This window comes from Mytilus californianus, unplaced genomic scaffold (assembly GCF_021869535.1).
Source record: "Mytilus californianus isolate M0D057914Y unplaced genomic scaffold, xbMytCali1.0.p SCAF_7, whole genome shotgun sequence".
NCBI lineage: Eukaryota > Metazoa > Mollusca > Bivalvia > Mytilida > Mytilidae > Mytilus > Mytilus californianus.
This window is the reverse complement of record NW_026262723.1, coordinates 576,185-603,958: the sequence shown is the minus strand read 5'-3', so window position 1 is coordinate 603,958 and position 27,774 is coordinate 576,185. Positions and strand designations below refer to the sequence as shown.

The following is a 27,774-nucleotide window of genomic DNA, read 5'->3' as shown; positions in this document are numbered from 1 at the left end:
CTGTTATGTTTTGAAGTGATTTACAGTCGTGTGTTTTATTCTCCTGATGTTCTTACTGTTATGTTTTGAAGTGACTAACAGTTGTGTGTTTTATTCTCCTGATGTTTTTACTGTCATGTTTTGAAGTGACTAACAGTTGTCTGTTTTATTCTGTTTATGTTCGTACTGTCATGTTTTGAAGTGACTAACAGTTGTGTATTTTATTCTGTTTATGTTCGTACTGTCATGTTTTGAAGTGACTAACAGTTGTGTATTTTATTCTGTTTATGTTCGTACTGTCATCTTTTGAAGTGACTAACAGTTGTGTGTTTTATTCTGTTTATGTTCGTACTGTCATGTTTTGAAGTGACTAACAGTTGTGTATTTTATTCTGTTTATGTTCGTACTGTCATCTTTTGAAGTGACTAACAGTTGTGTGTTTTATTCTGTTGATGTTCTTACTGTTATGTTTTGAAGTGACTAACAGTTGTGTGTTTTATTCTGTTTATGTTCTTACTGTCATCTTTTGAAGTGACTAACAGTTGTGTGTTTTATTCTGTTTATGTTCTTACTGTAATGTTTTGAAGTGACTAACAGTTGTGTGTTTTATTCTCCTGATGTTCTTACTGTTATGTTTTGAAGTGACTAACAGTCGTGTGTTTTATTCTCCTGATGTTCTTACTGTTATGTTTTGAAGTGACTAACAGTTGTGTGTTTTATTCTCCTGATGTTTTTACTGTCATGTTTTGAAGTGACTAACAGTTGTCTGTTTTATTCTGTTTATGTTCGTACTGTCATGTTTTGAAGTGACTAACAGTTGTGTATTTTATTCTGTTTATGTTCGTACTGTCATCTTTTGAAGTGACTAACAGTTGTGTATTTTATTCTGTTGATGTTCTTACTGTCATGTTTTGAAGTGACTAACAGTTGTGTGTTTTATTCTGTTGATGTTCTTACTGTTATGTTTTGAAGTGACTAACAGTTGTGTTTTATTCTGTTGATGTTCTTACTGTTATGTTTTGAAGTGACTAACAGTTGTGTGTTTTATTCTGTTTATGTTCTTACTGCTATGTTTTGAAGTGACTAACAGTTGTGTGTTTTATTCTGTGTATGTTCTTACTGTTATGTTTTGAAGTGACTAACAGTCGTGTGTTTTATTCTCCTGATGTTCTTACTGTTATGTTTTGAAGTGACTAACAGTTGTGTATTTTATTCTGTTTATGTTCTTACTGTCATGTTTTGAAGTGACTAACAGTTGTGTATTTTATTGTTTCTGTTCTCACTGTTATGTTTTGAAGTGACTAACAGTTGTGTATTTTATTCTGTTGATGTTCTTACTGTCATGTTTTGAAGTGACTAACAGTTGTGTATTTTATTCTGTATTAATCTGCTGTATTGTTAACCAGCTAGGTTTAAGTTATTTAAAGTAAGTGATTTATATTGTTTATGTTCAACTGTCAGGTTTTGAAGTAACATGCAATTGTTTTTCATTCTATTACAATTTGCTGTATTTTGAAGTAACATGTAGTTATGTGATTTATATTGCTCAAGTAAGATCAACTATATTCTGAAGTTATCTGTAGTTGTGTGTTTTTTTTTACTGTACATAATTAATTTGCTCTAGTACTAATATGGATGTTACTACTGTACCTAATGAGACTGTTTTACCTACCGATTGATATTCAATGTCTGCTTTATTCTCTAGGCATATTTTCACATCGTTTACATTTCCAGTCAGAGCATCTGCAAGAAGTTTCTGTAAGTAAAACATAGATTTTACATTTAATAGATTGTAATGAAAAATAAATGAAACAACTGATAAATAAAGCAATAATTATTTATTATCCTGCATGACAAATAACTATATAAATCGGGGGTATCCTCACTTCAAATAACATTCAGGCAGAGAGGATATGTACTGATTATCAGGTTGCCTGCATATTGACATTGTTAAGAATCAGCTGTGATTCATAATATGATGCCCTCACAGATGCAAGTGTTATTTTAACATACACAAAGTTGAGCATGGGAGCACATAGGTCTATGGTTCACTGTAGGAGGAGTTATCTCGAAACGCTATCCGCCTCTTAAATATGCAAATATATACTCCAAAAATGATAAAGTTCAACTATCTCCCAAAAGAGCAAATATTTATCAAAATCTAAACCCTGACGACATGCACACCTTCAATATATGTTCAAACAGCCAGCAAAGTTAAAACTACCTAGCATTCAAACTGTAGGAGGAGTTATCTGGAATAACTATATACCCATAATGGGACGGAAGGACAGACAGGGGTAAAACAATATGCCCCCAGCTTTCAGTTGATGGGGCATAAAAAAAACTTTTGGATAACAATGGTGCGTTGTGTCAATTTACACTTTATACCATAAAATAGATATGTTTTTTTCAACTAACGAACTTAGCAATTGCAAGAGGAGAGAACTTCTGTATTTTTTATTTATTAAAAATTGTCCAATATTTTCTCTAACAACTCAATAGGGTTATGTATTTGACATTGTAAACAAGCATTCTGAAGGTACTAGATATAGAATAAACCTTAAGAGAGTGTATACACTTATATTTAAAAAACTTTCGATACATTTCTGAAAAGGAAAAAACCTAAAACACTAAACTGCCACTAAATTATGCATGATAATTAGTTGCAAGTTACTGACACCATGACCTCAGAGGATTTCTGGCAAGTTACTAATGATTTATAAAAAATAAATGGGGAATGTGTCCATGGGAAACAGATGATTCCCCCGCTTGCATATAACGTTATAAAGGGCCATAACTCAAGAACTGTAAACGTGACACTACCAAAATTTGAACTTGATCTGAGTTTTGTGGTAATAAGAATTGTTTATAAGTTTCATAACATTTAGTTGACGTAAACTTAAATTAGAGAACAGAAACGAAAAATTCAGCAATTTTTCCATTTTTAAAGGGGCATAACTCTAGAACAGTAGATTGATTGATTGTTGGTTGCTTAACGTCCAATAGAACAGTAGAAGTGACGCCACCAAAATTCAACCTTTATCTGTGTTTTGTGGTAATTAGCATTGTGCATAAGTTTCATAAAATTTGGTTGAGGCAAACTAAAGTTAGAGAACAGAAACAAATATTTCAGCAATTTTGAGATTTGTAAAGGGGCATAACTCTAGAACGGTAAAAATGACGCCAACAAAATTCAAACTTGATCTGTGTATTGTGGTAATTAGCACTGTGCATAACATTTGGTTGAGGCAAACTAAAGTTAGAGAACAAAAACTAATATTTCAGCAATTTTTCCATTGGAAAGGGGCATAACTTTAGAACGGTGAAAGTGACACCACCAAAATTCAAATTGATCTGTGTTTTGTGGTTATAAATATTGTGGATAAGTTTCATAACATTTGCATCATTTGGTTGAGGTAAACTCAAGTTAGAGAACAGAAACAAAAAAATCAGCAATTTTTTCATTTGTAAAGGAGCATAACTCTAGAATGGTAAAAGTGACGCCACCAAAATTCAAACTTGATCTCTGTTTTGTGGTAATAAACATTGTGGATAAGTTTCATATCATTTGGTAGAGGCAAACTAAAGTTAGAGAACGGTAACCAATTTTGGGACGTACTGACGGACAAGGGTAAAACTTAATGCCTCCTCCGCTATGGCGGGGGCATAAAAATAAAAAAGGCAAGAAATTTCATGCAGTTTATGCCTATCTTTGCTATGAGTTGTTATTAGCAACACCTTAGTCAAATGTTTGTAGTACATTTTTCTTTGTCCCAATCTTTGTTGTGTTTGTTTTATCTTTGACCTTGTAATATCTTTTTTTGTAGGTCACGTAGAATTCTACTAGTTTGTATCTCAAATCATCACATACATGTATTTTTGGTTAGAAAATGGAAATAAAAGGTCACATGACAATTGGACTTAAAAGTAAATCTTACCTTATTCCAATATTCCATTATATCCTAAAAATAGAAAAAAAAATATTTCAAATATATACTGTTGTAGTTATCATTGAGTTATAATTGTTAATGCCAATTGAAAATACATGATCATTATGGACTTGAAAATTACTGACCTAATATTTTCAGAGATTAATCTAATCCAAAAACATGTAATACTAGCATCTAAAAGACTATCTCAACTTTTCTGCACTATTTGAAATTTGTGTCGCTCACCTGGTGAAAATATTGCTAGTTTGCTCACTACGATTTTTATATGCACATACTAGTTACTCTTTGTGTTGCTGATATTTATGCAATTTACATATTTAACCTAGCTCCTATAGGTTTTTAGATAACAGCCAAAACTGCAAACATGAGTACACACGCTGAAATGCCAGAAATACATGTACATCTTACAATCATTCCATACACCAAATATAGTTGATCTTTTGCTAGTAGTATACAAGACAGACCAAATCATTAAAATTTTATATTGACAAATGAACCATGAAAATTAGGTAAAGGACAGATGAACCCTGTCAGACAGACATATACACCTTACAATCATTCCATGGATCAAATATAGTTGACCTATTGCATATAGTATTTAAGGAAAAAACTAAACCAGGAAAACATCATGGTGACCAATGAACCATGAAAAAGATGTAAAGTTGAGTTGAAACCTGCAAGACAGGTTTTCCTGTTTGAATTGTTTTACACTAGTCATTTTTGGGTCTTTATAGCTTGCTGTTCAGTGATAGTGAGCCAAGGCTCGGTGTTGAAGGCCGTACTTTGACCTATAATGGTTTACTTTTTACACATTGTGCCTGGGATGGAGAGTTGTCTCATTTGCACTCATATCACATCTTCTTATATCTATATAGTATATACACTTTAAAGTCATTCCAAACACCAAATATAGTTGACCCATTGCTTATAGTTTAAGAAAAACGACCAAAACAAAAAACTTAACATTGAGAAATGAGCCATGAAAATGAGGTCAAGGTCAAATAAAACCTGCCAGACTAACTTGTACATAATAAAATATTTCCATACATCATATATAGTCGACCTATTGCATACAGTACTAGAAAAACAGACCAAAACAAAACAACTTAACTATATCCATTGAACCATGAAAATGAGGTCAAAGTCAGATGACACCTGGCAGTTGGACATGTACAACTTACAATCGTTCCATACACCAAATATAGTCGACCTATTGCTTATATGCTTATTTCTGAGATATGGACTTGACCACGAAAACTTAACCTTGTTCACTGATCTGTGAAATGAGGTCAAGGTCAAGTGAAAACTATCTGACAGGCATGATGACCTTGCAAGGCACGCACATACCAAATATAGTTATCCTATTACTCATAATAAGAGAGAAATTAACAATACAAAAAAACTTGAATTTTTTTTCAAGTAGTTACTGAACCATGAAAATGCGGTCAAGGAAAATTGATATATCATATCATATGACAGCCATTGCCGCTGGATCACTATCCCTGTCGAGCTTTCTGCGAGAGAAGTCGCAGGCATGAACAAAAACCTTTAAAAATCAATATTTCAGGGGCAATAACTCCAAAACTTGTAGTTAAAAAAAACTGAGTAAAAAGATCTTGTCATGCTGATCGTAATTATAGTTTACACTTTTAACCTATAGCTAGCTCCTATAGTTTTACAAATAACAGGCAAAAATGAAAAAAATTGGAAAAATGTATTTTTCAGGGGCAATAACTCAAAAACACAGGTTTACATATTTTTTCAACATTTCCAGAGTTATAAAATCTTGTCAAGCTGACCATTTTTGTAATTTACACTTTTAACCTAGCGCCTACATGTTTATCAATAATAACAGGATAACACTTTAAATAAATGTGCTTTGCGAGCGCAGCTGGATACGACCGCTGAGGTCCAACCCTGAACAGTTGGGGCAAAAATGGACACAATATTCAAGCTTGATACAGGTATGAATTTGGATTGTAATTAAATATTTGACACATTATAGGTTTCTGACACAGAATAAATGTAGTCAAAGAACTTGAAATTGGTTATATGATTTGAATTTATATTCAATTGAAGATTTCTTGCTGTTGTGCAATACACTGTGCTGTTGCGCAATACTTAGTAAATCTGTTTTCAGACTATATACAAAGAATTAGCAAAATAAATTGTGACCCCCAATTTTTTTTTTGGAAAATTGATACTTTCTTAAATCTTGAGGGAAAAAATTGACCCCACCCCCAAAAAAAATTTTGTTTACCCACCCTCCAAAAAAATAATGGAAAATTGATAATTTCTTAAATCTTGAGGAAAAAAAATTGCCCCCCCAAAAAAAAATTTTTTTGTTTACCCCCCTCCAAAAAAATAATATTTGAAGAAATTTTCTTTTTGTAAAATGTGGTACAATTTAAGAGACATCCATACATTTAAACACAATTGTCTGAAAACTTAGAAAAATGCTTGTTTTGGCCCCTAATTCCTGAAAGGTGTGGGCAATTACCCCCAAAATGAATACCAACCTTCTACTTGTGGTATTGAACCTTGTGGTACAATTTCAGAGCAATCAAAATACTTATACACAAGTTATTGTCCTGAAACTAGAAAAATGCTTGTTTTGGGCCCCTTTTTGGCCCCTAATTCCTAAACTGGTTGGGACCATCACCCCCAAAAACAATCCCAACCTTCCTTTTGTGGTATTGAACCTTTTGGTTAAATTTCAGAGATCTGTACACTTAACCAAATGTCATCGGACGACGACAACGTGATAGCAATATACGAACGCAAATTTTTTGCGGTCATATAAAAATGATTTTTCAGGGGCAATAACTCTAAAACAGGGTGACAGATTTTTCTCCAATTTTTAGGTTAAAATACATTTTGTTGTGTTGCAACTTTTTGCAATTTACACTTTTAACCTAACTCCTATAGTTTTTATGATAGCAGCCACCAACTGTGAAAAATTCTAAAATAGATAGTTCAGAGGCAAAAACAAGTGGTTAGTTTTTACCAAATTTTCATGGTGGATACATCTTGTCGTGCTGATAATTTTTACAGTTTACACTTTTGACCTAGCTCCTATAATTTTGGTAGATCTTACTTTATGGAACATTTTTGCCACTAAAGGTTTCTCTCTATCTATCATAGTTTCTGCATCTTTCAAGGGCAATAACTCCAATAAGGGATTAATTTACAATTTTGTTCAGCTTGACTTATTTGTAGATTTTTTTAAACTTGCTGAACATTTTTGCTGTTGAAATTTCTGTTTATCTTTAATAGTTTTCTAGATAAAATCGAAAAACAGAAACTTTAATAACAATTATTATTTCAGGGGCAGTAACTCCAAATAGGGTTGTCCCATTGGTTTGAAATTTTCGTGGCAGATAAATCTTTACATGTTTATCACATGTATCATTTTTATTTAGGTCAGTTTTGCTTTAACTGCTTTTTTTTCAGATATAAGCCATAAACTTCTTTTTTTGCCCTATGTTTTATTTTCTTTGTCATGGCGGTCATGTTTCTTGATAGACAAAAAAACACAAACTTTATACCATGTATACTAGATACCTTAAGGATAATTCAGCCCAAGTTTGATAAAATTGGTCCCCTGTTTTCAGAGATGATCTCTGAAAAAGTTAACATGGGAAGACGGACAGACGACCGACGCAAAGGGATGGCAAAAGCTCACATGGCCTTTTAGGCCAGCTGAGCTAAAAACTAAACTCAAAACCTTGTATATCTAATTACATACCTAAATGAGGTATTCTACAAACAGGGTGTGATTTTTTCCTTCAAACACAAAAACATCAATTGCACTTTTGCCGACCTAAAAATTTCAAAAGTTATATTTACCAGCATTAAGACTATATTGAATTCATTAATTTCCAGCCTCTCTAAAATAAACTGTCCACAAATGAGCAAGGCAATCATGGCAATCACATTAAACAATTGTTCTTTTTACACTCTCTTTGTGTGCCTGTCCATTTCGAGGAACCTGTAGTATAGTGGTTGTTGTTGGTAGCTGTATTCCCTCCCCTGTTTTCATTGTTGTAATAGGCTGTTGATTTTCTCTTTTGATTTGTTACACATTTTATCATATCAGTGCTGTTTATAGATTTTTATATTATTATATGGTATTGGTTTTGTGCAATTTCGGAGGCTATTGAGAGACCTGTCAATCTGATGTTCAGTAGTTGTCGTTTGTTGATGTGGTTCATAAATGTTTCTCGTTTTTGTCGAGCCTTCGACTTTAGTCGAAAAAGCGAGACATAGCGATCCTACATTCCGTCGTCGTCGTCGTTGTCGTCGGCGGCATCCACAAATATTCACTCTGTGGTTAAAGTTTTTGAAATTTGAATAACTTTCTTAAACTATCCTGGATTTCTACCAAACTTGGACAGAAGCTTATTTATGATCATAAGATAGTATCCAGAAGTAAATTTTGTAAAAATAAAATTCCATTTTTTCCGTATTTTACTTATAAATGGACTTAGTTTTTCTGCCGGGAAATATTACATTCACTCTGTGGTTAAAGTTTTTAAAATTTTAATAACTTTCTTAAACTATCCTGGGTTTGTACCAAACTTGGACAGAAGCTTGTTTATGATCATAAGATAGTATCTAGAAGTAAATTTTGTAAAAAAATAAATCCATTTTTTCCTTATTTTACTTTTAAATGGACTTAGATTTTCTGCCAGGAAACAACATATTTACTCTGTGGTTAAAGTTTTTAAAATTTTAATAACTTTCTTATACTATTTTGGATTTGTACCAAACTTGGACAGAAGCTTGCTTATGATCAAAAGCTAGTATCTAGAAGGAAATTTTGTAAAAAAATAAATCCATTTTTTCCGTATTTTACTTTTAAATGGACTTAGATTTTCTGCCAGGAAACAACATATTAACTCTGTGGTTAAAGTTTTTAAAATTTTAATAACTTTCTTATACTATTTTGGATTTGAACCAAACTTGGACAGAAGCTTGTTTATGATCAAATGCTAGTATCTAGAAGGAAATTTTGTTTTCTTCCAGTTAACATTACATTCAGTCTGCAGTTAAAGTTTTTAAACATTTATTAGATTCATAAACTCTCCTGTATTTTTACCAAAATTGGACAGAAGCTTCTTACAATCAGAAGATAGTATCAAGAGGAATATTTTTATTGATTTACTACCTCATTTTTGTTGAGCCTGCGATTAACAGAAAAGAAGGCGAGACACTGGGTTCCGCGGAACCCTTACGAATTTTTTATATAGATTAGACCGTTGGTTTTCCCGTTTGAATGGTTTTACACTAGTAATTTTTTGGGGCCCTTTATAGCTTGCTGTTCGGTGTGAGCCAAGGCTCCTTGTTGAAGGCCGATCTACGACCTATAATGGTTTAATTTTATAAATTGTGACTTGGAGGGAGAGTTGTCTCATTGGCACTCATACCTCATCTTCTTATATCTATTATCTGTAGTTGTTTATATCTTTGTCCTTCTGACTAGGGATAACTGTTTCACCATCATTCATACAACATCTCTTAATTAAAGAACCTTTGTGAGCACACTTACATACCCAACACCCCCACATTGTCACTGGGCAAACAAAATCTTGCCCAATTTCTAAGTTCAAAGACAAATAACTCCTACAAAAGTCAACTGATAAAAATTTCTTGAGTATATGCACATCTACATATTATGTCCTAATTATCTACAAAGTTTCATGAAATTCTGTTGTGTGGTTTTAGAGGAGTTGCTATGACAAGAACAGGACTGAGAGACGGACGGACTGACTGACTGACTGACTAACGGACTGACAGATGAGTCAAACACATTATACCCTACTGAACTTTGTTCCATGGGGTATAATTATTATATAACAAAATGATATAATGATCAAAGATATATTCCCCTGCTTTCTAACAGGATTGAAGGTACAAATTTACTTCTATTAGTTAGTTCTTACATTTGCTTTAAAGAATATAAGGTCCTGGACCATTTTAATTTTTAAGTGAAAGGCCCTTCAGAAAGTCATAGGTCCTAAAAAAAAAACATCAATGTAAAAAGATGGGAGGTTTTGGACTTTTGTATTTCAAAAACAGAAATGAAAGGTTATGTTACCCTTGACTTCCAATAATTTAATCCCCTGAAAAGTTAAGTCATAATATTTCAAAGTTTTATTATATAGCCATATTTTAGGTTGGTGCATTAAAGTCCTTAAATCAACACGATCAAAGCCTTCTTAAAAAATGACACTTGCCTATTCTGTTTGTGCGTGTCTCAAGTCAGGAGCCTGTTATTCAGTTGTATCATTTGTTGCTGTATATCATATTTGGTTTTGGTTTATTGTTTTTTTTTACATAAATCATGCGAATAATTTTTTTGTTTTGTCAAGATTGTTTTGCATTGGTAATTTCTGGGCCTTTTATAGAATACTATGAGATATGGGTTTCGCTCATTGTTGAAGGTAGTACCGTTACCTATAGTTGTTAACTTCTACGTCATTTGGTCTCTGGTGGAGAGTTATCTCATTGGCAATCATACCACATCTTCTTATTTTTATAAAGAAAACTTTGATGAAAAGTTTCCTTGTAAAATGAGCATTGTAAAATTTCAATCTATTGGCAAAAAGGAAGTGGCTACACAGCAGATGCAAAAATTGCTAACATGCCACAACTCAAGATTATCAAGATGCAGACCAAATATAAAAGCATTCCCTTCCTTAGAAGCCAAGAAAAGATTTACAAAAATTATCCTTGAACAATGAGTGTTGTAAAATTTCAAACTTTTGAAAAAAGAAAGTGGCTGCACAGCAAATGTTAAAATTTGTAACAGGCTACCACTCAATATTATCAAGGTGCAGACCTAATATAAAAAGGTTCACTTTAGGCCAAATATGGCCTTGAATTTCAACTTTATCAGAAATGGCCATAATTTGGTTTCTTAAATGGATCTATTTCAAAAGTCTTACTTCTTTGTTAAAATAAATCTCTTCACAAGAGTACATTCTTGGCTTCAAACTCAGCACATTTTAGATATACATGTATTGTCAAAATAAGATGATTTTATGCATTTTTCGGACCTAAAAGCTTGAGGCAACCCTTGGCTGCAACCTAGGATACAAAATGTTCTGTAACCAAAAGTTGCCAATGATTATATTGAATCCCTAGACACAAAAACTTTCTGGAACATGGGTTGCAGCCAAAGTAAATTATACAGAAAACTGTTAAGAATAATTGAAAATATGACCAAAGTTGATGTTTCAACTCAAATAATTCATACTTAAGGAGTCAATACTTCGTCATTTTTAAATGTGATGTGCCAAACTGAAGTTATTTTGTATTTATAGTAATATCACATCTATGTCTATGTAAAATTTGTAGCATTTTGGCCTGATTAAAAAAACATCAAAATCTTATGGCCAATTTTAACCTGTCGTGAACTTACTCCTGTGTAACATGCTAAGACTCAACTTTATCAGCTGCAAACCAAATATAAAAGCATTCCCTTCCTTAAAAGCCGAGAAGTTTTACAAAAATTTTCCTTATACAATTAGTGTTTCCTACAGGAGGTTTTGGCGTGGTATGGCGCCCTGCCATGTTTTCTTGACGCCCTGCCCTTTTTAGGAAAAAAAATTGGTGCCATGCCCCTTTACCCTCGTATTTTAGAACGCCCCACCGTAATTTAATATCTGTTCTGCAATCCATCTTTTAGCAAAACCTTTTAGATTTATTTCCCTTGGAACAAAATAAAAAATTTAATGGCCGACAATTTATTGAATTGAATTTCGTAATACAAGTAATAGCTTTTCTAAAAGCTAGCCGACTTTAGCTGATGGAAGACGAAAATGTTTTTGCTTTGTAGTTTAATTCATTCAGAATAGCCTTGTATATAAATTGCAGTGGATTACAAAACTTATAAAAGGCTTATACAATTTTTTTGATTTACCAAAATCTTTTTTTGGGGAATGTTTGTATTAACACAGGAAACGGAGGGGAATTGTCTTAATCATCTGTGTTTGTAGCAAACTTTTGAAAACATTTTTTTTAATTTCAGTTTTTTCTGATAGATGGACTTAGTTTCTTACAGTTAACATTTACAGACAGTCTGGTATTAAACTTTTTTTTGACATTTTCAAACCTCCATGGATTGTTATGAAACTTGGACATAAGCTAATCTTCAAGACCAGGAAAAAGCATCTAACATGTCTAAAGAAAAAGTTTGAAATTTTTTTTAAATTCTTTATACTGATAAATGGACTCACTTTTTAAGTCAACATTACACTTTACACTGATAGCAGCAATCGCAGGCGACACAGGGTTCCCCGGAACCCCTTATGAATTTTTTGCTGTTAAGATATTTTTTTACATGTACAAAATGTATTTACAACTATGCTACATATATTATAGCTAGACTTGGGAGGATAAAGAACTTAAAATATTGTAATGACATGTCCATTGTAAAAGACTGTATGCTGAACTTTAGAAGTAAATTGTTTAGTTTGTTGTTTAATTGGGTTGCTTTCTAAATACATTATGTATACTTCACATCTCATTTTAAATCATGCATAAATATCAAATATTGCTTAAAATATGCTAGCATAAATGTATAATTGCTTTTATCGTTTGGAGTTTTTTTTTTATTTTTCTGTTCTTCAACGTCTGTTATCTTGATAGGAAGAGCTAGGGAGAGTAAGACAACGTCCAACCAAGCCCACACCCGGATCCCCTAAATATCTTGGGGTATGTGGAAAGGGGGAGGCACTTATTATAATGAGTGGAAGGGATGAGCCACTGGTCGAGAAATTTAGGTGAAATATGTAACAAGGTGGATGATTGTGAATCTGAAACTAATCAGATGTGGATATTGTTTTACAGATGCAATTAAAATTACTGTCGTAAATTCTTAAGACATTTGCCAAAACTATTCATCTCCGTTGAAATAGCGTAACAATGATAGCTATATGTAGGTATTAATTATTGTAAAATAAAGGGAGGTTATCTTAATTGATATAAACCAGTCACCAAAGTTTAATGAAAACTATTCAAAGCACTTTAAAGGTATTGTCCAAAAACTAGAAAATCACCCCTTTTTTATGAATAAAATCCAATAACTAGAAAGTGTAAAATCTAAAATTATAAAAATTGAAAGGGAGCTTACATCAATAGATATAAACAATTCTCCAAAGTTTCATGAGAACTGCTGAAAGCATTTTTGAGTTATTGTCCAAAAACTGGAAAATCCCCCTTCGTTTTTAATGAATAAAACTCCATAACTCGGAAACATAAAATCTAAAATTTATAAAAATCAAAAAGAGCTCATGCACATGTCAATAGATATAAACAATTGACCAAAGTTTCTTGCAAATAGGTGAAAGCATTTTTAAATTTATTGTCCGAAAACTGGAAAATCCCCCCTTTTTTAATGAATAAAACCCTAAACTCAGAAACGTAAAATCTAAATTTTATAAAAAACGAAAGGGAGCTCACATCAATAGATATGAACATCTCACCAGAGTTTTATGCAAATTGGTTGAAGCGTTTTTGAGTTAATGTCCGACATGTTGATGAAGGACGGACAGACGGACAACAGTATACCATAATACGTCCCGTAAACGGGCGTATAAAAATATGATAGCTAGGGTATGTTCTTTTGTTATTCAAGATATATGAAAAGGATGGGGTATTGGATGTCTCAGCTAGTCACCCCTACCATAAAAAGGTTGAAGTGCAGCCGCCCCCTGAGATGAGATAAAGATTCCATAGTAAACTAATTTTAATTGAACAAAAATGATTTTTCTGCCTTTTGATTATTTTACTAAAAATTAATATCTATAACCTAAGAAAAAAACAAGCGCAGTGTTTTTCTATTTTTTCAAGGGGCCTCGGTGGCCGAGTGGTCTAAGTAGTTACTACTGTAATCACTAGCCAGTCAACACTGAGGTTGTGAGTTCGAACCCCTCTCGTGCGGGTGCACTCGACTCCAATCTTAATTGACTAGGATTGTCAGTTTTCCTATCGAAGGTCAGTGGTTTTCTCCGGACACTCCGGCTTCCTTCACCAATAAAAACCGGCCTCCACGAAATAGCCCAAAAAGCGGTGCTTAAAAGTGGCGTTAAAACACCAAAAATCAAAAAATCAAATCTATTTTTTCATGTATAAAATGTACGTAACTTGGCAGTGAGCGACAGGATTGAATGTGAAATAATCACGTGTGTGTTTACAAAATTTTAGGAGTTTTGGCTATTTATAGATAAGTGTTACCTGTGTACCGATATTCATGATTGGTAACCAGGCAAAATCTAATTGCTAAAATAAAGAGTTCAAATCCGACACTCTACGGGATTAACAGACATTTACTAGGTTAGGATTGTCCCAACCAATCAACTAACTTCACTACTATAGAGTCAGTAATTATCTTCCAATCAGAGAGTAATAAGCATTCAGCCCGCAGACTGTGCATTGTTCAACTATTAAGACCGTCTCTGAGGAGACGGTAATTATGTTTGAACAGTTTTGAAGCCACAGAGTACAAATATGGTTCATGATTGATCTTATAGGGACAACATCGATTTGTACCTGTACAAATTTAAAATGTAGACAATTTAAAAGGGATCGTTTGAGTTATAATTTTACGATGCATGGGATGAACATTGATTACGTAAACAATCCGATGTTTGTTTATATTTTCTATTTATATTATTTAGTAGATCGAGACGTCAATTTGGGTGTGAATTTAAGAGGGCTATATGTTGCTATCTAAATAAAATTAAAGTTAAGAATATAGCTGATATAGTTTTGAATAGTGCAAAAAATCAACAATGTTTCAATAAAAATAACAACAAAAAACACAGAATTAGATGGAAAAAAAGATCAATAGCACAAGACTATGTATAGTAAGTCTTGCTATACAAATCTTTGAATATCCTTATACTATTTGTACAATTAATTGTTATGAGCCAAGGTAGCTTTGATTGTTATAAACGTGAAATCCAAAAGGTATATTTGGCACTTCTTTTGTGCATTTAAAAAGCAATGCATTGCATGAGCTCTTGGTCATGCAAAGTCCAATTTCACAACACATCCTTAGACAATCAGTCTCAGTGATCCAGTATTAAAGTTTATAACTGGAGTTATTGATTGAAATCAGGCAGTTGCACAATGAACATGCTCAAGATTCTATTAGCTGAGTCTAGAAGTGATAATTGTATTACAAAAAGGAATTGAATTAACAACCTTATTGACATATCTTTATTTCTTACCAGTAAGTATGAAACAATGGTATATTTCAATTAAATTCCTATCCATAACAGTGCCTTTATATCTATGTAAAGAGTGCCCTAAAAGTGTAGTCCTCTATGCAAAGGGTGCCTTTAAAGTGAAGCCAATCGTGCTAAGAATGCCCTCTGAGAAAAAAATCACCCTGCCCTTTTCAAAAGCTGCAGGAAACACTAACAATGAGTGTTGTAAAATTGCAAACTATCAGCAAATAGGAAGTGGCTGCGCGGCTGATGTTATAAATAACAGGCTATGACTCTACATTATCAAGCTGCAGACCAAATTTATATAAAAGCATTCCTTTCCTAGGAAACCAAAAACTTTGATGACAATCGTCTACCCAAGGATTTATGGAAGGACAGACTGAAGGACAGAGGGACTGATAGAAGGATGGTTGTACAGACCAATGGACATACAGAATGCTGAACAGAGTTAAGCAGTTACTAGATCTCCTTTCTCCATTGGCGACACATAAAAAAGGTGTATGTTGTCTGTTGATTATTATCCTTGTCATTAGGCTGCTGTCTCGTTGATATTATCCCCACATATCATTTATTCATATGTTATATATCATGCCACTTGTTATATATATATATATATACATGTGGCAGATGAGCTCAACTCTATTCTCAATTGACTTGGATTTTAGAGATAACTGTATTGTATTTGAAGCTTTGTGGACGTCCATCAGTAGTTTTACTGTCACAAATTTAGTTTACCTGGCGACGCTTAGCGCAGACAGGTAAATGGATATTTGCGAGAGTAAAACTACCGATGGACGTCCGCAAAGCTTCAAATACAATACAGTTATCTCCATTCTAATGCAAATTAAACAAATCATTCAATTTTAGTCATTCTTTTAGTGTAAATTTTCATTTAACGAAAAATCCGCAAAATGATGTTATCTTCTTTGGCGCCTAAACTAGGTGACGTCATAGGTATGCTTCCAGCATCAAATGTAAAACATCTGGCGCTTTCTGGCTACTTGTCCGCTTCAGAATGTAATAAAATTAGATAAAAAGAAGATTTCTAGGTGCAAAATGTGAGTTGTTTGCTTATTACTGGAGAAATTATATGTCAATACATTCTGGAATTCAAAATGTCTGCTTCGTTAGTTACAGACACGGAGAATAGAATTTTACGCTTATTGTCATCCAATCAGAACCTTTGATACAAAATAATTGCATTAGAATGTCTGTTTCCTTCCAAAGGTCAGTGGTTCTCTCCAGGCACTCTGGCTTCCTACACAAATAAAAACTGACAGTGCTGAAAGTGGCGTTTAACACCAATCAATCAATGAATGTTATATATATAGCCATCACTGTAATTCACCTACTAAAAACTGTTGTTGGTCATATATGTTAAAAGAGAAAATTCAATGTAAATCAATAAACTAAAACAAATATAGCAGACAGCTTCAAATGACAAGATTACACACACTGAAATGTCTTGACTGCTTTACATATTGTGAGGTCCAGGTCAGGTGAACCCTGTATGACAGACATGTAGACCTTGCAAGGATCCCTTATACCTTCTGAAATATAAAGCTTTATACAAATAGTTTATGCTGCCAAACAAACATGTCATTTGGTCTCTTGTGAAGAGATGTCTCATTGGCAATCATACCACTTCTTTTTTTATATGTACACCTTACAATCATTCCATACACCATATATAAGTGACATATTGTCTATGGTATCTGAGACAGACGTATAGTTTTCAAGATAATAGCCAAAATAAATGTCATTAAAGACCCATAACTCCACTAAGGAGTAGAGTCGACTGATGATTTCAGTCATGTGGACTTATTTGTAGTTCTAGTCATGCTGATCACTGTTGCTATTGAATGTTTCTCCCTGTCTCACGAAAATCGGCAAATATGAGAAAAATGGTAAAATTCATCATTCAAGGTAAATAACTCCTAGAATAAGTCTTCTGGCAGTTCCGATGTAAATAGATAGTAGGTGGATCTAAACATTCTGAATATTTGTGCCCATCAGATTTTCCCTACCTATAGCAGTTTTCAAAATAATTGACAAAACTTGCATTCTACCCATATATTCTATTTCTAGCCCTGTCAGCCATGTTGGTTCGCAGGGGGGTCACAGACACATTTTCTTAAACAGACTATAAAAGTCTTTTCTTTTCTATTATTATCTGTTTCTATAAATTAGTTTCTTAGATACATAAAATAAATTATGAATGGAAAAATAGTATCTAAATATCTAAATCAAAAGAAGCTTGAGGCTCCACCTAGGTCTATGAGCATCTTCAACAATGCACTCTCTCCAACATTGTGGACTAGAATATATAGAAATCATGACAAAATAGCCTTCACTCCTACATTACCCTATAGAGAGTAAACCAATAATTTCATCCAAATTTTACTTATTTTTAAATCTTGTCTTGCCGATTATTTTTGCTATTTAATGTGTCTTACTATCTTTTATAGTTTTCAAGATAGATGTAAAAAATGCTTTGCTGAGCGCAGCCTGATACGACCGCAGAGGTCGAACCCTGAACAGTTGGGGGCATTTTTGGACACAATATTCAAACTTGATACTGTCTGAATTTGGATTTTGATCCAATTTTTGACATAAAATAGGTTTCTGACAAAAAATAAATGTGGTCAAAGATCTTAAAAAATCTATTGAGCAATACTGTAAAATGAAGATTTCTTCTTGAAACTTTTCAAAAATTTGAAATTTGAAAAATTTTGAAAAAAAAAAATATGAACCCCTTAAAAGAATTGGAAAAAAAAATCCCTCCCCTCCTTGGAGCAATTACCCCCAAACTCAATCGCAGCCTTCCCTTTGTAGTATGGAACCTTGTAGTAAAATTTTAGACAGATCCATACACTTAAACACAAGTTATTGTTTGGAAACTAGAAAAATGTTTGTTTTTGGCCCCTTTTCTGCCCCAATTCCTGCATGTTTGGGGCAATTAACCCCAAACTCAATCCCAGCCTTCCCTTTGTGATATGGAACCTTGTGGTACAATGTCAGAGAGATCCATACATTTATACACAAGTTATTGTCCGGAAACTACAAAAATGCTTGTTTTTGGCCCCTTTTTGACCCCTAATTCCTAAAGTGATGGTACTATAACCCCCAAAATCAATCCCAACCTTTCTTTTGTGGTATTGGACCTTCTTGTAAAATTTCATAGAGATCCATTCACTTAAACTAAAGTTATTGTCTGGAAACCAAATGTGCCTTCGACATCATAGCATTATGATGCAAAAAAAATTATGCGGTTGTATAAAAATTACACATTCCACACGCATTAACAGACTTTTGAACTACTTGATTAATGTATATAATTCCATGTATATGGGTTGTTTTAATTTATTGATTAAAGTTGCTTAACTCCAGGACTAATTTACTAATATCAATATATTATGGCCCAGCTTAACTTTGTTAAATTTATATATCTTTTTGATGAGAAACACAGAATTTCATAAATATGCATATGATAAACAGAATAGTTTTTTAATTGAATTGTGATTGATATATTATACTTTCTTTTCCTTTTTGACATAAAAAAAAATTCTTTTTAGTGCTAGATATTTAGTTGGTAGTTTCTCACAAGAACCTAAATAACTTTGAAATTGAAATGTTACTTTAATTGTATACTCAGATATGAATTGAACAATATAAAAAGAAAATAAGTTACATATGACCCCTTATACTATAGTAAAAACCAAACATTGTAGCGCCGCGCACGAAGGAGAACTTCTCTTTCAAATCTCACCACTTCTCCCTATCAGTTTCAAAAAGAGAAGTCACTTTTCCCTTTGATTCTGAAGTAGTGTGAGCCCTGTATCTATTATAGTTTTTTTCAGATATAAGGCAAAAATGCAAAAATGACAAAAATCGTCATTAAGGGGCATTAACTCCAATAAGGAGTCGTCTGACAATTTCGACCATGTAAACTTATTTGCAGATCATTTTTGGTATATAAAGTTTCTCTCTATCTATTAAAGTTTTTCAGATATTAGGCAAACATGAAAATATCTGTAAAATTCATCATTCATTATCAATAACTCCTATAAGCATGATAAGAAATTGTCTGCCAGTTTTGAAGTAATAGATAATATGTAGATCTCATTATTGTGAACATTTTTGTCCCTGACAGTTTTTTTCCATTCATATTAGTTTTCAAGATAATAGACCAAACTTGCCTTTTACCCCTATGTTCTATTTTCAGACATGTCAGCCATGTTGGTTGGCAGGAGGGGGTCATTAGACATATTTTATTTAATAAACTAGATACCCAAATGATGATTGTGGCCAAGTTTGGTCAAATTTGGCCCAGTAGTTTAAGAGATTTTTGTAAAAGTTAATGACGCCAATAGACTTTTAGGCCAGGTGAACTAAAAAGAATATATATATATATATGACCTAATAAATCACTGGATACAAATCATAAATAAGTAATCTTCTGCCATCCCCTCCTAAAACAAACAATATTGTGAATAAAAGGGAAAAAAAGATTTCTTAAGATTTCATAGTATCATTTTTTGATGCATTGTATTAATTTACCTCATTTTGGAGAAGAAGCAAAATATGATTTCTAAATTCTTTTGTTTTACCCGTCCAGTCTGATATACGTACAATATATGTATCACTTAATAATACTTTATCTGTACATCTTTTTCTAGTCAACTGTTGTAAATGTTTCTTATAAACATACCAATGTTTGTGTGTTATCTGTGTTATCTGTGTTATCTCCCTGTTTCAATAAAATAAACTTACAATAAAGGTATAATGCGCAATTATTTCATTCCTCTCTTGTCTACTATATATAAAATAAACATTGTTGTTCTGGTATTTAGAATGTAAAAACTATCTGTTGATTATCATTGAACATGGATCAAATGTCAAATACCAATAAGAGATGTTCTAACTGAAAACATAAATGTTTCTATTTTCAGATTGAAATAATTATTTTAAATTTGTCTTTCCTTCATATGACAATTTAGATAAAAGAGGGACGAAAGATACCAGAGGGACAGTCAAACTCATAGATCGAAAACAAACTTACAACGTCATGGCCAAAAATAAAAAGACAAACAGACAAATAATAGTACAGATGACACAACATAGAAAACTAAAGACTAAGCAACACGAACCCCACCAAAAACTGGGGGTGATCTCAGGTGCTCCTGAAGGGTAAGCAGATCCTGCTCCACATGTGGAGATAACATGTGTTCAGGTTATATTGTCTATTGTTGAAGACCATTTTGACATGTTTCATTGATTGGTTACTGTCTCATTGACATATATTTCAATTTTTTTTTCATTTAGCACAAGTTCAATGCTGAAGTTCAACCAATCTATATTTGTAGGAATATAATTTTGTAATTATTCTTTGGGCTTTTTTGTGTCTTGTTTAATGTTGCAGTATTTTGAATGAAAAACTATATGTTGATTATCTTCCCTTTTAGAGTTGAGACACTCTTACATTTCAAACAAATTTCAGTAGTAAATGGTCCTACATATAGTTCACATATAATGTACACTTACCAATAATAGCAACTAGACTGGGCAATGTTCACACTGACTGGACAAGGTTTACATTGACTGGACAAATATCTAATTGACTGGACAAGGATCAAATACAAATAATAGATGTTCAATCTGGAAATATAAACAGATAAATGTTTCTATTTCAATTAGAAATAATAATAACACTTTATAATTGATTCATCGACTGATTGGTGTTTAATGCCACTTTCAACAAAATTGTGCTATTTCGTGGCAGTCAGTTTTTATTGGTGGAGGAAGATGGAGAGCCTGGAGAGAACCACCCACCTTCTGTAGGAAAACTGATAATCCTAGTCAATTAAGATTGGAGTCAAGTGCTCCTGCCCCGTGTGGGAATTGAACTCGCAACCTCAGTGTTGACAGGCTAGTGAAACAGTAGGTCGACTACTTAGACCACTCAGCCACCGAGGCCCGAAAATTTGATCAAGACCATGATTTTTTGTTGAATACCATTTTGACCTTTATCATTGATTGGTTGCTGTCTGTTTGACATAGAACTCCTAGTGTTCTGACTAAGAACTTTTGAAGGGGAGTCCAGGGAATCTATTGTTGAATACTATTTTGACCTCTATCATTGATTGGTTGCTGTCTGTTTGACATAGACCTCCTAGGGTTCTGACTAAGGACTTTTGAAGGGGAGTTCAGGGAATCTATTGTTGAATACCATTTTGACCTGTCTCATTGATTGGTTGCTGTCTGTTTTGCATAGACCTCCTAGGGTTCTGACTAAGGATTTTTGGAGGGGAGTCAAGGAAATTTATTGTTGAATACATTTTGACCTGTCTTATTGATTGGTTGCTGTCTGTTTTACAGACCAGGGTTCTGACAAAGGACTTTTGAAGGAGAGTCCAGGGAATCTATTGTTGAATACCATTTTGACCTGTCTCATTGATTGGTTGCTGTCTGTTTTACATAGACCTCCTAGGGTTCTGACTAAGGATTTTTGGAGGGGAGTCAAGGAAATTTATTGTTGAATACCATTTTGACCTGTCTTATTGATTGGTTGCTGTCTGTTTTACAGACCAGGGTTCTGACAAAGGACTTTTGAAGGAGAGTCCAGGGAATCTATTGTTGAATACCATTTTGACCTGTCTCATTGATTGGTTGCTGTCTGTTTTACAGACCAGGGTTGTGACAAAGGACTTTTGAAGGGGAGTCCAGGGAATCTATTGTTGAATACCATTTTGACCTCTATCATTGATTGATTACTGTCTGTTTGACACAGACCTAGGGTTCTGACAAAGGACTTTTAAAGGGGAGTTCAGGAAATCATCATTAATGACCATGGCGAGTTCCAACAGCGAGAAGAAATTTTATTGCTACATAATTATCGTTTTAGTCTTCATGATAAAAAAGAGCACGGAAATGACATCAAATTTAGATAATTTTTAGACATTCAAATTTGCTATAAAATGGTGATACATGTATTTTCGCTTAGTTGATCTACAAAATTTTACAATCCTTGAGCATCTTTAGGCTCGTCAGTTTTGAAAATGAGTCTAGATAGTTTTCATGACTTCATGACTCATTGACTGCCTTATTGAGAACCCTGTCTCCAATCTTTCATTCATACAGCTCATTTTTTAGTTAACAACTCTATTTTTATATGCAATTTATATTGTAATGATTGCAATGTTTATTAGTTTTTTTACTCTAACATGCAATTAATTTTGTAAATAGATCATGTTATTTTTTGTTGAACATTTGCTCAATGAAAAATGTGTATCCTGTTAAAAAGGAATTAAAAGCACTGGTGTAATGCAACCTACTAGAATGAACCATCTAGCTCTTGATTATCTCCCCTTTTATAATTTTAACAATTACATGTACATTGTAGTTCATTTAATAAACTGGGGTATTTACCACTCAACCTTGTTATACTGTGACATACCAGTATCCTTATAATACAAAAAAAAACTCAGCTATTTTCTTGAAAAGTGAATTTTCTTAATCTAATATTTATAATCAATTATTATAAATATTAATCAAAGCATTGTCGATGTTGTGATCCAGCCATATTGGATTTGAATACCAAAAATGCTAACCGGTTAACGAGACCTTTTTCAATTTTAAAAGATTAGATATATAAACTGTGTATTGCAGTCATTATATTCAAATTTTTAAATAATCATCTTGCTACTTAATTTGACAGATCATTGTCCAGTATATTGATTGCTTTTCAATTACCTTGAAAACATTCAAATTTTAAAAAATTAATTAGCACAAATACAACTTGTCTATCAGCTTGCGGCAAGATCTAAAGTAAACATAATTATCATATAGATATAAGAAGATGTGGTATGAGTGCCAATGAGACAACTCTCCATCCAAGTCAAAATTTATAAAAGTAAACCATTATAGGTCACAGTACGGTCTTCAACACGGAGCCTTGGCTCACACCGAACAGTAAGCTATAAAGGGCCCCAAAAAATTACTAGTGTAAAACCATTCAATTGGGAAAACCAACGGTCTAATCTATATCAAAAACGAGAAACACTTATGAACATGTATGTATTTTGAACAATTATAAGCTGATTAAATTTTACTGTTTACTTCATTATTTCATTTTTGATTTAATATTGCGTAAATATGCCAACTCCATCGTCCAAGGCTTTCTCATAATTTAGACGAAATCCCAACTCAAAAACCGGGAAATGCAAATTATGTGAATGGAATTAACATATATATGAGAGGTAGAGTAACATGCTTAATCATCTCAAATTAAAATACCCAACAGAATGTTCATACTTTGTCAATTCACATAGATCAAGAAGATTTCCATTTTCTCAATCTGAATCTATTACTGTAGATATAGTTGTATTGGATTATTAAAAATATCTTAAACAGGAATTCTAAAAGCCAAGCCTTATAATGGCTAAGAATAAACTTCAATTCATCGTACCATGAAGCCATGTATTTAACCCCGTCACATTCTATATGTGACTGTCCCAAGTCGTAGCCTGTAATTCAGTGGAAGTCTTGTGTAGCTGTATATCATATTTTTTTTTCGTACATAAGTCAGGCTGTTAGTCTTCTCGTTTGAATTACTTTACATTTTTCATTTCGAGGCCTTTTATAGTTGACTATGCGGTATGGATTTTGCTCATTGTCATAAGCCGTATGGTGAAATATAGTTTTGTTAACTTCTATGTCATTTGGTCTCTGGTGGAGTGTTGTCATTGGCAATCAAACCACATCTTAATATTATTTTTATATTTTAAGAGTACTGTAGACAAAATTTTATCAATCAACTTAACTACAGGCTACCCTGATAATCGGTCGAAAGATTATCCGACTAACCAGTTAGGCAAAACTGTTTACTTTGACAAAACTAATTTATATTTATATTTTAGATAGACTAGATTAGAGATAACTGTATTCTATTTGAAGCTGTGCAGACATCCATCAGTAGTTTTACTGTCGCAAATTGAGTTTCCCTGGAAACGCATAGTGGAGATAGTTGTCTCACTGGCAATCATACCACATCTCCTTATTTTTACTTTGGTGGATAGTTCTCATTGGCAATCATACTACATCTCCTTATTTTTACTTTGGCGGATAGTTCTCATTGTCAATCAAACCACATCTCCTTATTTTTACTTTGGCGGATAGTTCTCATTGGCAATCATACCACATCTTCTTATTTTTACTTTGTCGGATAGCTCTCATTGGCAATCATACCACATCTCCTTATTTTTACTTTGGAAGATAGTTGTCTCATTGGCAATTATACCACAGTACATCTACTTATTTTTACTTTGTCGGATAGTTCTCATTGGCAATCATACCACATCTCCTTATTTTTACTTTGGCGCATAGTTCTCATTGGCTATCATACCACATCTCCTTATTTTTACTTTGGCGGATAGTTGTCTCATTGGCCATCATACCACATCTCTTTATTTTTACTTCGGTAGATAGTTGTCTCATTGGCAATCATACCACATCTCTTTATTTTTACTTGGCGGATAGTTGTCTCATTGTCAATCATACCACATCTCTTTATTTTTACTTTGGCAGATAGTTCTCATTGGCAATCATATCACATCTCCTTATTTTTACTTTGGTGGATAGATCTCATTGGCAATCATACCACATCTCCATATTATTACTTTGCAAAATAGTTGTCTCATTGGCAATCATACCACATCTCCTTATTTTTACTTTGGCGGATAGTTGTCTCATTGGCAATCATACCACATCTCCTTATTTTTACTTTGGCCGATAGTTCTCATTGGCAATCATACCACATCTCCTTATTTTTACTTTGGAAGATAGTTGTCTCATTGGCAATTATACCACATCTACTTATTTTTACTTGGCGGATAGTTGTCTCATTGGCAATCATACCACATCTCCTTATTTTTACTCTGTCGAATAGTTCTCACTGGCAATCATACCACATCTCCTTATTTTTACTTTGGCGGATAGTTCTCATTGGCTATCATACCACATCTCCTTATTTTTACTTTGGCGGATAGTTGTCTCATTGGCAATCATACCACATCTCTTTATTTTTACTTTGGTAGATAGTTGTCTCATTGGCAATCATACCACATCTCTTTATTTTTACTTTGGCGGATAGTTGTCTCATTGGCAATCATACCACATCTCTTTATTTTAACTTTGGCAGATAGTTCTCATTGGCAATCATTTCACATCTCCTTATTTTTACTTTGTAGGATAGTTCTTACTGGCAATCATACCACATCTCCTTATTTTAACTTTAGCGGATAGTTGTCATTGACAATCATACCACATCTCCTTATTTTTACTTTGGAAGATAGTTGTCTCATTGGCAATTATACCACATCTCCTTATTTTTACTTGGCGGATAGTTGTCTCATTGGCAATCATACCACATCTCCTTATTTTTAATTGGTGGATAGTTCTCATTGGCAATCATACCACATCTCCTTATTTTTACTTTGGAAGATTGTTTTTTCATTGGCAATCATACCACATCTCCTTATTTTAACTCTCGTGGATAGTTCTCGTTGGCAATCATACCACATCTCCTTATTTTTACTTTGGCAGATAGTTCTTATTTAGTAGGGTGCCCAGTCAACGAATTTGATCGATTTGGGTTAACGGAATAACACACAGCTGTGATTCATATCATTTGAAAGAGAAGAACAAGCCTCATCGAAATATTGATGTCGTCGTTGTCTACAGTTGTCACGATTTTCTTAAATTTGGGTCAAAGGTCAAAGCTAAAATTTCAAGGAAAACGCAGAGTCAAGTTTATACATATATGCATTTATAGCAAAATAAATTCGAATAATTCAAAGGATTATAACTATAGTTTCTATATTAAGGACTTATTTGATATTTATGCTGGCAAATATGATTCGAGATTAACATTTGTACTTATAGGGTGCACATTTACAATTTTCATTCAGCTGTTAAATAACAATGACCTTGACCTATTAAAATTTCAAATTCGGAATTTTTACATAAGATTCGATACAAGTGATCTCTAGAGATATTTTTTAGATATTAACATTTATAAGTTGCCCTGCCAACATGTTATTTTTCCATCTTTTGATAGAAGGTGTTCGTAATGATTTTCTGGGTAAATATCCAATTTTCTTTTGGTAAGTGGTGAAGCACATAAAATTGTATTTAGTTCCAAAACTGGTGTAATACTAGCGCAGCAAGATTGAATTAGCAGGTCTGAGTATACCTTTGCTTTATAGAAATAAGAAAGACTGCAAACAGTGGAAAAGAGGGAGGGTTTCTGTTAAAGTACCGGTATATATGAAAACAAAAAATTATAAAAAAATGTTAATCACTCCATCTTACAATCTTATATATGCCTTACTGAGCATACATTGGCCTACAATTGACATGAAGTTAAAGATTATCTACAAAAAGAGGGTTGTAAACAACATCAATCTAATTAAAATATAGATATACAAGCTATAAAGGGCCCCAAAAATTACTAGTGTAAAACCATTCAAACAGGAAAACCAAGGGTCTAATCTATATAAAAAACGAGAAACGAGAAACACTTATGAACCACATCAACAAACAACAACTACTGAACTTCAGATTCCTGACTTAGGACAGGTGCAAACAATTACAGTGGGTTTAAACGTTTTAATGGTACCAAACCTTCACCCTTATCTGAAACAATAGTGTAGCATCACAACATAGAAAGACACACTATAAAATATCAATTGAAATGGCTTAACTCAATCAAAAGACATATTAACACCAGTGAACATACACTGAACAAATAAATATTTGTATACATTTGTATCTTTATATTTCAGAGGGTAGAGTAATCGGATGATTCATACTTTGTATATAGATCCATTGTGTCACAAAGTTCCCGTCTGTCATATAATCATTGTCCTTGACCTCATTTTCATGGTTTAGTGACTGCTAAACAACTGTATAGCTTTTTTTCTTCATGTGAATGTCTCACTGGTGACTTTGAATGTCCCTTATGTATCCTTCGCATCTCTTTTATCGTGAGTTCTAGGATAACTATATTTGGTTACTAATATATGGTATCCTTGCAAGGTCTACTTGTCGGTCATACATGGTTCCCCTGACCTCGACCTCATTTCATGGATCAGTGAACAAGGTTAAGTTTCAGTGGTCAAGTCCTTATCTCAGGTGCTATTAGTGGGTCAAATATATTTGGTGTATGCAATGGTAGCAAAGTGTACATGTCTTTGTGACATCTGACCTTACCTCATTTACATGGAACAAAGATAATGTTAATTTTATGTAATACTTGTAATATATAAAAATAAGGATATGTGGAAGTAAGCAGTTTTAGGCAACCGTACTGCCTTCAACAATGAGAAAAACCCACCGTATGGTCGGCTATAAAAGGCCCAGATATAAAAAAATCGAAACAATTCATTAGAGAAAAACCAACAACCTAATTCATAACAAAACAATTTACCAAAACAAAATTGACAGATATGAACAAAATTAAAGACAACCACTCAAATACCTGTTCGATCCGGACTTGGTACAGGCATATAAAGAATGTATAGTCCTAGCTTTTCTCTAAGAATTTC

General features: G+C 33.1%; 1 protein-coding gene and 2 long non-coding RNA genes across 5 annotated transcripts in view; all 3 read right to left on the bottom strand.

The window, feature by feature from the left end:
- Positions 1–27,774, bottom strand: part of LOC127709397 (uncharacterized) — a 449,543-nt gene that overhangs the window by 87,342 nt on the left and 334,427 nt on the right. The window lies entirely within an intron of this gene.
- LOC127709425 (uncharacterized) lies at positions 1,489–19,905 on the bottom strand. Its single transcript, XR_007985648.1, has 4 exons — positions 19,802–19,905; positions 7,678–7,752; positions 3,918–3,941; positions 1,489–1,735 (listed from the first exon to the last, which is right to left on the bottom strand). It is a non-coding gene; the product is annotated as an uncharacterized LOC127709425 (long non-coding RNA).
- The window catches only part of LOC127709422 (uncharacterized), a 56,551-nt gene continuing 48,676 nt past the window's right edge, over positions 19,900–27,774 (bottom strand). Inside the window, exons 4-5 of the long non-coding RNA XR_007985644.1 lie at positions 20,714–20,827; positions 19,900–19,919 (exon numbers count right to left, since the gene is read on the bottom strand). This is a non-coding gene — a long non-coding RNA (uncharacterized LOC127709422). The remainder of the gene's footprint in view (positions 19,920–20,713; positions 20,828–27,774) is intronic.